Consider the following 297-nt stretch of genomic DNA (forward strand, 5'->3'; position numbering starts at 1 on the left):
CAACCCCCTCTCCCCCTCCTCCACTGGGGTTTGAGACGAAGGAAAAGGTTCTTTTGCTGCAATAAAATAAGTATAAAGTTGACCTCCTTCTTCGCTGTCGCTCTCTTCTGAGGGTCGAAGCGTTCGCGTCTCGAGCGTCCGGGCTGGCGCCTCTGCCACCCTCTGCTACCTTGCCGTGTGTGTGTCTTTAGGGCGCATCTCCAAATGAAACGCTCTTTGGGGGAACTGTGTGGCTCGGTGCTTTCTTTCTTCCCCGGCTCCCCAGCTGCCTGGAGAGCAGAGACCCGACCGGTCCCC

The sequence above is a fragment of the Crocuta crocuta genome, unplaced genomic scaffold (genome assembly GCF_008692635.1).
Source record: "Crocuta crocuta isolate KB4526 unplaced genomic scaffold, BGI_CrCroc_1.0 scaffold229, whole genome shotgun sequence".
In the NCBI taxonomy this organism is placed as follows: Eukaryota; Metazoa; Chordata; class Mammalia; order Carnivora; family Hyaenidae; genus Crocuta; species Crocuta crocuta.